Source organism: Lathyrus oleraceus, chromosome 4 (assembly GCF_024323335.1).
Source record: "Lathyrus oleraceus cultivar Zhongwan6 chromosome 4, CAAS_Psat_ZW6_1.0, whole genome shotgun sequence".
Taxonomy (NCBI): domain Eukaryota; kingdom Viridiplantae; phylum Streptophyta; class Magnoliopsida; order Fabales; family Fabaceae; genus Lathyrus; species Lathyrus oleraceus.
This window is the reverse complement of record NC_066582.1, coordinates 134,887,397-134,898,256: the sequence shown is the minus strand read 5'-3', so window position 1 is coordinate 134,898,256 and position 10,860 is coordinate 134,887,397. Positions and strand designations below refer to the sequence as shown.

Genomic DNA, 10,860 nt, shown 5'->3' with positions numbered 1-10,860 from the left:
TAGGATCTCCTTAAGAAGTTTGGAATAGGAGGGCATTTGTGTGATGGCTTCTGTAAAGGGTATTGTAATGTTTAGTTGCTTCAGAAGTTCAACAAATTTCCTAAATTGACTCGTAGTTTTAGAACTTGCAAGTCTTTGAGGATACAAAATGGGTGGTTTATAAGGAGGCGGAGGCACATAAGGTTTTCCTTTCTCTTATGCCTCTCGGGTATTATCTTCTATTTCCTTTGGTTCATTCACCTGCTCAGTTGAGGTTTTGTCTGGTTTTTGGTACATGGCAGGGTTTTGGAGTCTTGGATCTACGGGTCCGTCTATTTCTTTTCCACTCCTCAGTACAACGGCATTTTCATGTCCTTTTGGATTAGGTTGCGGATGTCTAGGAAATGTTCCAGCAGGAGCGGCTGTAGATGCTTGTTGTTGAGCCACTTGTGAAATCTGTGTTTCAAGCATTTTATTGTGGGTGGCTAAGGAGTCTACTTTGCTCACTAGTTGTTTAAGTTGCTCGCTAGTATGTATGTTTTGGTTCAAGAAGTCTTTGTTTGTTTGAGCTTGGGTAGCTATGAAACTTTCCATCATTAATTCAAGGTTCGACTTCCTAGGCATGTTAGGAGCATTATTAGCTGGCTTTTGATATCCAGGCGGAACAACTGGTGCTTGGCCAGGTGCATACAGGGCGTTGTTATTCTTATACGAAAAATTAGGATGGTTTTTCCAGCCTGGGTTGTAGGTATTTGAATAGGGATTTCCTTGTGCGTAGTTTACTTGATCGGTTGGGACTCCTGCTAATATTTGACATTCTTGTGCAGTGTGTCCAGGGTTTCCACATAACTCACAGTTTGGAGTTACAGCAGCCACGGTGGCTGCGGGTGGTATAGTCAAGTTGTCTAATTTTTGAACAAGGGCATCTACCTTGGCATGAACATGGTCAAGACTAATGATTTCGTACATTCCACTCTTTGTTTGGGACTTTTCTGCTGGAGTCCTTTCACCTCCCCATTGGCAATGGTTTTGGGCCATGTATTCAATGAGTTGATAGGCTTCGTTGTATGGCTTGTCCATAAGTTCACCGCCCGCGGCAGCTTCTACTGTCAGTCTTGTGTTATACAGAAGCCCATTGTAAAATGTGTGAATGATCACCCAATCTTCGAGACCGTGATGTGGACATATCCTCATCATGTCCTTGTATCTCTCCCACGCTTCGTCGAGAGATTCTACATCTTTTTGTCGGAATCCGTTGATTTGAGCTCTCAGCATAGCAGTTTTTCTCGGCGGAAAATATCGGGATAAGAAAACATTCTTCAATTCTTCCCATGTTGTAAAGGAGTTGGAGGGCAAGGATTGCAACCAAGCCCAAGCTCTGTCTCTTAGTGAGAAAGGAAAGAGGCGCAGTCTTATCGCATCTTGAGATACACCATTCACCTTTACAGTGTCTGCGTACTGCACAAACTTGGTAAGGTGTTCATTAGGATCATCCGTAGGATTTCCAGAAAATTGATGTTGTTGGACGACTGATAATAATGAGGGCTTCAGCTTGAAATCGTTTCGATTGATAGCGGGGGCAGCAATGCTGTTGTGAGGTTCTTGTTGGGATGGGGTAGCGTATAATTTAAGAGGACGATTCTGTGGTCCTTCTTCAGCCACGATTGGTTTTTCTTCTGGTTTAGTAGGAGAGAAGATATCGGGAATATCATACTTTTGTTGATATTCTTGTATTCGGCGTCTTACGTATAAGAAACGCTCTAATTCTTGGACTGGTGGTGCTAAGTTATCGCCTTGTGAGCGAGTACTTGGCATACAATCAGGGAAATAAGGGAGAGTAAATTAGTTTTTATTTTTACCTTAGTCTATACCGTGCAACGAAAGAATCGCACTATTTGACTAAAACAGGTCCCCGACAACGGCGCCAAAAACTTGATGCTTGTTGTGACTATATATAAAATATAGTCTATCGGGTACTTGACTGCAAGTGCACAGTCCAATCGTTTTAGTTTTAAAAGATATTGATCCCACAGGGACCTATGGTCAAACTAGTGTTACTAACGTCACTATGTTTAGCTAAGGGAATGATTAATAGAAGTTCGGGTGCAGAATGTTAAATCTAGGAGAAATTTAGTTTTAAGAAAGAATTGATGGAAGGAATCAGTATGCAACGCATTAATCTTCAGGGATTCGATAAGTCACCGGTGAATAATTTAAATGCCAAATATCTTTCAGTAGAAAATATTTATTTAAAAGACTTTATCTCACACTCTCGTGATTGTTGATTCGGCCTATAGTTTTAAGTCAGAATGTACGCTCTCGCTGTCCCATTTGAAGTTAAAATTACTTTTTGAAAATAAATAAGTTCTAATTGCTTTTAAAGTGCTCTCGCTGTTTTTAAACTCAATGCCTAATTTTTACTATCCAGCTCGAGCCTCACGCTCTCGCGATTGTTGGTTCTCACCTTATTTAATTTCCCACTCTCGTGGCAAAATCGTATTAAATAGCTTCTCACTTTTGTGACAAAGTTAATTAAATTTAAATTAAAAACTTCAGCCTAAAAGTTTGCTTGAGAAAAAGAGTTTTCACCGATTATTATTAAATCCCATCTAATTAAATTGCTACATACCGATACCAGTAATTTAGCCGGACATGTTAAATAGAGCAAACACAGAGCATAAACAGATTACCATTGTAACCAACATAATTATAATAATAACTGGGCAATAATAATAATTGAATAAAAACCTGGCAACTGGATTAACAAAGTACGACGAATCTTGGAGTACTTGAGCAGTCCTCCACAAGTCGGTAGGATTCTGCTTCTTCAATACAATTGTTTACTAAACTAAATAAAGTGTAGTAGTTCCCTAGTGTAGGAAACTGCTACTATGGCTAACTGGAAAACAGGAAGGAAAAGGGAAAACGAGAATTCTAAAAAGAATGGTAAATGAACTAAGGCAACAGAAATAAAGTTGCTGAAAAGAAAAATAACTAAAAGCTAGAATGCTGTAAAAAAATCAATTGCAGAGCGTAAGTGTAAGCGTCCCCAATTTTTCCAACTTATGTCCTTTATATATTGCTTTGGTAGGTCTTGGTAGTTGAGAAAATTAAGGAAGACTGGTTGAATGAGGAGTCCACGGGGGAGCCATTCTGTTGGAGTGAATTTAGGCACGTTTGGGTGCCTCTGATTGACTGTTTCAAAGCGTAAAATCTGGCTGTGTGACGCTCGTCATGGGCCTGTGACGGTCGTCACAGGCTGGGCCGTGCCGGTCGTCATGCAGCTTGTGACAGTCGTCACATCAGCAAATTCTGCATTCTGGTTTTCTGCTTTTTTTCTGTGCTTTTTCATTTGTTTCTTCTTCTTTTTCTTCCTTTTTTACATTTTTCTCATTAATTATTGGAGATTTAAATACCTGCAAAAACAACTCAAATACTTGCGAAATAATCAGAATATTAATTAAAGTGGTATGATTTTTGAGTGTAAATCAAGGCAAATATCTGATGTATTTTTGCGTTATCACAACACATCACTGCTACCCAAGACACGAAAATGTCATGTGATCTAACAAATCCTTTTTTGTGATAATACTTATGTGTACAATTACCCTTTTGCCCTTATGTCTATATTGAACACAAGGCATAGATCGTGTCATCCTTGACCACTTCATATTGGGCCCGTAGACATTTATTCTGCTATACAGGATATGCAAATTCCATCTAGGTCGCTCATGTCCCTCAGCATGCTTCGTGGAGTACCCATCAACTGTCTTTATGGTCATCCAGTTATGGATAACGTTTGATCAGCAATAAGGCACTCGACTCTACATCTAGGGTCCATAGTGGTTTCAGGTTGAAGGGTGGTATACACCATTATCACCATGAGAATAACTTATGACACTTTGCATAACATTATATATAGTATTCTCATAGCGGGTCAATCCAGTATAAATATTACTCTTAATATTCATACCTATGTTTAAGACTTGATAACTCCTTATCCATGATCCATGAGATGTGATCATCAGTCTATATACATAATAATCTTAATGCTGTAATGTTATCCCATTTCACAATAACGCTCGACTACGGATACTTTAAGAATAGTGTCCTTATGTTTAATGGGATCTCATTATTAAGTCACACTTGATACATTAAACAGACTAGCTATTCTAGGGACTTTATTAAACAAACATAATAAAGAAAAAGCCTTTTATTATTAATAAATAATCTGATACAAGTACCTAAAGTATTGGCCTCTAGGGCTTACACCAACAATCTCCCACTAGCACTAGAGCCAATCAGGCATACCCCTAATGTCCATAGATCTAGTATGGCCATCATGCTTCTGCTGCGCAATAGGCTTTGTCAGTGGGTCAGCAATATTGTCAAGTGTAGGTACTCTGCATATTTCACATCTCCTCTATCTATTATCTCTCGAATGAGGTGGTAACACCTAAGTATGTATTTGGATCGTTGGTGCGATCTAGGCTCCTTAGCTTGTGCGATAGCACCATTGTTATCACAATAGAGATCAATGGGATCCATAATGCTAGGAACTATGCCAAGTTCACTAATGAACTTTTTGATCCAAACAAATTCCTTTGCTACACTTGAGGCAATAATATACTCGACCTCGGTTGTAGAATCAACAACCGTGTCTTGCTTTGAACTTTTCCAGCTCACAGCGCCACTGTTTAAGCAAAACATATAACCAGATTGCGATCTAAAGTCATCCTTATATGTCTGGAAGCTAGCATCGGTGTATCCAATTATAAAGCTCTTCTTGACCTCCATATATCAAGAATGAGTCCTTAGTCCTTCTCAAATACTTAAGGATATTCTTGACAGCTACCCAATGAGCATCACCGGGATCATATTGGTACCTACTCGTTGCACTTAAAGCATACGAGACATCTGGTCGAGTACATAACATGGCATACATGTTAGATCCTATTGCAGATGGATATGGAGTCTTATTCATGCGATCCCTTTCTTCCTTAGTTGAAGGGGATTGTTTTTTTGATAGACATAAGCCATGTTGCATAGGTATGAATCCTTTCTTGGAATCATGCATTTTAAAGCATCTCAATACTTTGTCTATGTATGTACTCTGACTTAGGCCAAGCAGTTTTTGTGATCTATCTCTATAGATCCTGATTCCTAATATATAGGCTGCTTCACCTAGGTCCTTCATAGAAAAACATTTCCCCAACCAAGATTTTACTTATTGTAGGGTATGGACATCGTTTCCAATAAGTAATATGTCATCTACATATAATACCAGGAAAACGACCATGCTCACGCTAACCTTCTTGTAGACACAAGGCTCATCTTTGTTCTTGATGAATCCATATTATTTTACTGTTTCATCAAAATGAAGATTCCATCTTCTGGAAGCTTGCTTCAATCCATAGATTGATCTTTGTAACTTACATATCTTTCGGGCTTCTTATGGTATGTCAAATCCTTCAGGCTGTGTCATGTACACATCCTCAAGAAGATTCCCATTAAGGAAAACAATTTTGACATCCATCTGCCATATTTCATAATCATGATATGTAGCGATATCAAGTAAAATCCAAACAGATTTAAGCATTGCAACTGGTGAAAAGGTTTCATCATAGTCAACCCCATGAATTTGTTTATATCCTTTTACAACCAGTCTTGCCTTATAGGTATGTACCTTACCATCAATGTTGGTCTTCTTTTTGAAGACCCACTTGCATCCTATAGGGTTAACTCCTACAGGAGGCTCTACCAAGGTCCAAACTTGGTTTGTGTACATGGAATCCATTTCAGATTTCATGGCTTCTAGCCACTTCTCAGACTCGGGACCAGTTATGGCCTCTTGGTAGGTCACAGGCTCATCTTGATCCATGTGTAGTACATCACCTTGATCAATTATGAGATATCCATATCTCTCAGGTAGGTGAGGTATCCTGCTTGACCTACGTTGGTCTTGTTCTACTTGAGCAAGTTGCTCTTCCATAACTACTTGTGTTTCCTGCTCTAATTCCTCCATAGGTGTATCGATTCTTTGTGATTCTTGAATTTCTTCAAGCTCTACTTTCCTCTCATTTATTCCTTTGGAAATAAAATCCTTTTCTAGGAAAACTCCAGTTCGAACGACAAACACTTTGCCCTCGGAAGGATTATAGAAGTAATACCCTCTTGTTTCTTTAGGATACCCCACAAATAAGCATTTGTCAGATTTGGGCTCAAGCTTAGTTGAAATTTGTCGTTTCACATAAACTTCGCAACCCCAAATCTTCATGTAAGACATATGTGGTTTCTTACCACTCCATATCTCATATGGTGTCTTCTCAACCTTTTTGGATGGAACACGGTTAAGTGTGTAAGCTGCTGTCAATAGTGCATGTCCCCAAAAGAAGTTTGGAAGATCGGCGTGACTCATCATGGATCAGACCATGTCTAACAAGGTTCGATTTCTTCTCTTAGATACACCTTTCCATTGGGGTGTTCCAGGAGGAGTAAGTTGGGATAGGATCCCACACTCTTTCAGATGGTCATCAAAATCTAGGCTTAAATACTCACCACCTCGATCTGATCGAAGAGTTTTAATATTCTTACCTAGTTGGTTTTGTACTTCATTCTTGAATTCCTTTAACTTTTCAAAGGACTATAATCTATGTTTCATTAAATACACATAACCATATCTACTGAAATCATCAGTAAATGTGATGAAGTACTGAAAACCTCCTCTGGCTAGTATGTTCAGTGGTCCACATACATCAGTATGTATGAGGGCCAAAAGATCATTAGCTCTTTCATCTTTTCTTGTGAATGAAGACTTTGTCATCTTTCCAATTAAACAAGATCTGCATGTCTCATATGATTCATAATCAAAAGAGTCCAAGAGTCCATCTTTATGGAGTTTGGAAATGCGTTTCTCATTTATGTGGCCTAATCGACAATGCCAAAGGTAAGTTGGATTTGACTCATTAGGTTTCATCCTTTTAGTAATAATGTTATAAATAGGCATTTCAAGATCAAGGACATATAGTCCATTATTCATTTGTGCAGTAGCATAAAATATATCATTCAAATAAATGGAGCAATAATTATTATTTATTATAAATGAAAAACCAAACTTGTCTAAACAAGAAACGAAAATAATATTCTTGCTAATTGCAGGTACATAATAACAGTTCTCTAACTGAATTATTAAACTACTAGGTAAAGTCAATACATAAGTTCCTACGGCTAAAGCAGCAACCTTTGCTCCATTGCCAACTCGTAGGTCAACTTCACCTTTTGCCAAATCTCTACTCCTTTTTAGCCCCCGCACATTGGTACAAATATGAGAACCGCATTCAGTATCTAATACCCATGATGCAGAAGTAGATAAATTAATTTCAATAACAAAAATACCTGAAGTTGAAGTCTCTACTCCACTCTTCTTATCTTCCAGGTACTTTGGGCAGTTTCTCTTCCAGTGTCCGGTCTTACCGCAATGGAAGTAGGTGCCTTCCTTTGCTATGCCTCCACTAGGCTTCAAAGCAGGAGCAGTGGGTTTGGGTTTGGCAACTTCCTTGCCTTTCCCTTTATCACCCTGCTTGGTGGGTCTTTTATTCTATCTCTTTCCATTTCCGTTCATCAGAATGGACTTCCCTTTTGACTTCAGATTCTGCTCAGCAGTTCTTAACATGGCTAGCAGTTCAGGAAGAGATTTGTCCATATCATTCATATTGAAATTAAGGACAAATTGACTGAATCTATCTGAAAACGATTGCAAGATCAAATCAATCGCAAGTTCCTTTCCGAGGGGAAAACCCAACCTCTCAAGGTTCTCCACATACCCAATCATCTTGAGCACATGGGGACCTACAGGGGCTCCCTCAGCTAACTTTCCTTGAAAAAGGGCTTTTGAAACTTCAAACCTTTCATGCCTTGCATGCTCTTGATAGAGCATCTTCAGGTGTTCGATCATATCGAACGCTACCATGTTCTCATGTCGCTATCATGTTTGAGGACAATCCTCAGATTTCGGTGCCAATCCAGAAAATTTGTCCCAGACAATTTTTCCTTATCAAGGATTGATCGTAAAATGTTGTTAGAGGTGTTTGTTGTCATGGTAATCTACATGAAAATAATGAAAATATAAGTATCAATAACATATTTTATTAGGCCTTTAATTAAATATGCTCCCACTATTTTACTCAAAACAAATGACCCTCACCATTTGATTCGGAATATCTCGTTGGAAGATTTTCTAGTGGGTCGAGATCCACACTTCACTTTGTTTTAAGTCCGCGTAAGCGGATTACACAAAACTAGGTTATTTAGGTAGGAACTCCTTCCAATTGTATCTAATACAACTCTCGAATATTTTAGTTGGGTGAATAACTCCTTATTCCAATCCATCATATGGATCATTTCCAACGATTGCTTCTAAACATATATAATCTTATTATAATTTGTTTAATTAAGTTTGACCCATTGTTTTAGCAATTGGATATTACAACTATCCCATCGCACCTTACTAATATAGAACATACACCTCGCGTAGGCGAAACCTACATTATTCGATACTAGTCTTGATGAGTGCTAAAACTTGTAAAGCATAAACTTAATATTTAATTTGAGGGAATTTGCAATTATTCTGATCTCACCGGCTTATTTATCATATAAATCGTCTCTCACATGCATCAACATACATTCACATGCATCAACATACATAATAAAATAGTTATGGCCCCTAGCGCAATTGTTCTCCCAAGCCAATGAGAGAACCTAAGCTAACCTAATAACAATCTAAGCTTCTCCAAGCAAGATATTCAAGGTTGTCCTCCTTTGATATTGTATTCTTCTCTTTCTTCATAACATTACATTACATAAAAGAAACTCGTTTTACATACGAGGGAGTGAGATGAGAAAAGAAGTTACATTAAGAGATTAAGAGAGAGGCACGACACGCAGGTCATATTTTAAAATCCCAAAACAAAATAAAGGAAAACTAAGGTAATAACCGATCACCACAAGACAATAATAATAAACACATTATTATTATTAATTTAAATTATGTTAATTAATTAAAACCAAATTAAATTTTGGCGACCAATCACACTACGCAGAGTTAGTCGGGGGTTCCGCTGCCCGGTCAGATAAAATTTTAAAGCACAACACTCGATACTTTAAAGCACAACTCATTTGACCGCTCAGACAAAATTTTAATGAACAATTCATTTGAAATCAACGTCATTTTTCACATAAACACTTGATACTTTAAAGCACAACTCTTGCCCAGTCACAACCCTAATCGCATAACTCTTTGACAACACAACCATTGTCCCGTCATGAACCCTAATGCACCAATTTCAGACCGTCAAACACACCTCGATTGTTAATTTAGTATAATTGATCAACATGTCATTGCTTCACCATACTAATGTCGGATCAAGAAGCAAATGACCGTTGATCGCTCAAAGGAAAACAACCATTAAGTGTTTGAATGAACGAAACAGAAACAATATATCATATATACCGTATTTTGCATAAGGATTACTTATATCATATATATAACTTGATCGATCTCAATTGCATAACCTATGGACGATCGATGTATCACTACTTCACCATACTAACGTCGGATTCCGAAGCATAGTCAACATCAATCATCCAAATCATACACACATGATGCCAAATTTAATTACTTGTTTATTCTTTGATTCATTCTATCTTTTAATCGTATTAATAAAAAAAATATAGAGAATAAACAACTATCAGATGCATGGTTTCGTAAGTGGCTCTGATACCACTGAAGGAGAAGAGCGATCCAAAATGCAGCGGAATTTAAAAATTCTCCTTTAGTGATCCTTACAAATGAGCATGATCAGTGATAGAATCATTACCTCTTATGGCGATTGAAACCTTTGATACAGATCTATGGAGCGATCACGAACGTTGAATGGTGACAACGCCTCTACTCAGTCCATACGAACGGATTCCTTCGATCTCAGTGCTAATTGCTACAAATGAAGGCTTTGAGTGAGAGAGAGAGAGAGAAACGAAATTACAACTGCATAAATGTATCTGCACAAGGGTTCTATTTATAGAAACACTTGTGTGGGCTGCAAGCTAAAAAACCCATTTAAGTGTATGTGGCCCATATCTTATAATATGCCAAAATCACTTAAGCGCATGGTAGCTTACCATATTTCGTATTCTACTTAAGTACAATGTACCTTACGATGTTCTACAATTCACTTAAGTGCACCGTACCTTACGGTGTTCCTTAGCTATTCTATCTCTCATCAATCTGTCCTTTTGTGTGTGACCCTGTAGGTTTTCACGGTATTGGCAATTATATTAAATCACGTATTTTACATAATAAACAGTGAGCGGTATCTAGCAACACAACACTGCTACCGAAGACACGAAAATGTCATGTGATTTGACAAATCCTTTTTTGTGATAATACTTATGTGTACAATTACCCTTTTTCCCTTATGTCTATATTGAACACAAGGCATAGACCATGTCATCCTTGCCCAGTTCAATATTGGGCCCGTAGACATTTATCCTGTTACGCAGGATGGGCAAATTCCATCTACATCACTCATGTCCCCCAGCATGCTTCGTTGAGTACCCATCAATTGTCTTTATGGTCATCCAGTTATGGACAATGTTTGATCAACAATAAGGCACTCGACTCTACATCTAGGGTCCATAGTGGTTTCAGGTCGAAGGATGGTATACACCATTATCACCACGAGAATAACTTATGATACTTTGCATAACATTCTATATAGTATTCTCATAGCGGGTCAATCGAGTATAAATATTACTCTTAATATTCATACCTATGTTTAAGACTTGATAACTCCTTATCCATGATCTATGATATGTGATCATCAG

At 38.0% G+C, this 10,860-nt stretch overlaps 1 non-coding gene across 1 annotated transcript; it reads left to right on the top strand.

Moving 5' to 3' along the window:
- Positions 1 to 1,147: 1,147 nt before the first annotated feature.
- Positions 1,148 to 1,254, top strand: LOC127077936 (small nucleolar RNA R71). The gene has a single exon (XR_007787695.1). It is a non-coding gene; the product is annotated as a small nucleolar RNA R71 (small nucleolar RNA).
- Positions 1,255 to 10,860: the final 9,606 nt, after the last annotated feature.